The sequence below is a fragment of the Pygoscelis adeliae genome, unplaced genomic scaffold, assembly GCF_000699105.1.
Source record: "Pygoscelis adeliae isolate BGI_AS28 unplaced genomic scaffold, ASM69910v1 Scaffold445, whole genome shotgun sequence".
Classification (NCBI taxonomy): Eukaryota; Metazoa; Chordata; class Aves; order Sphenisciformes; family Spheniscidae; genus Pygoscelis; species Pygoscelis adeliae.
This window is the reverse complement of record NW_008824894.1, coordinates 758,741-759,274: the sequence shown is the minus strand read 5'-3', so window position 1 is coordinate 759,274 and position 534 is coordinate 758,741.

Genomic DNA, 534 nt, shown 5'->3' with positions numbered 1-534 from the left:
TAGGGACGGAGCCCGGGGCAGGACCGGGAGGGCTGTGGGGCCCGCCGGTGCCTGCTGCCCTCTGCAGACTCCACGGCAGCTCACACGGCCGGATGGGACCGGGACCAGGACGAGGAGCAGGGCCAGGAGCAATGCTGGTCCCCACGGGAGGTTGCTCCCCACTGTCTCGCCCCCTTGCTCCAGGGTCCCTGTACGGACCCCACCGATCCGTATGAGACCGCTGTGCGGCAGAGTCTGGGGCCCGCGGGGCCATGCCTGCAGTGGGAGCGAACCCCCAGCACATCCCCGTCCCGCTGTCAGCTGCCTGGAGAGGCCGCGTGAGCCTCGGCCACCTTGACTCAGCTAAATCCTGCTCGGCAGTGTGAGATGGAGAAACAGCACCCAGAACGCTGGCTACGGAGCAAGGGGAGGAAGGGCTTTGGAAGCCTTGCGCTGGTCCTTTGGCCCACAGCTGTGCTGCACTGCTACCCAGCCCTCCCGCCGGCCCACACCGTGCCTGCGCCAAGCCGCACCGCAGGGGCAAAGGCACTGGGG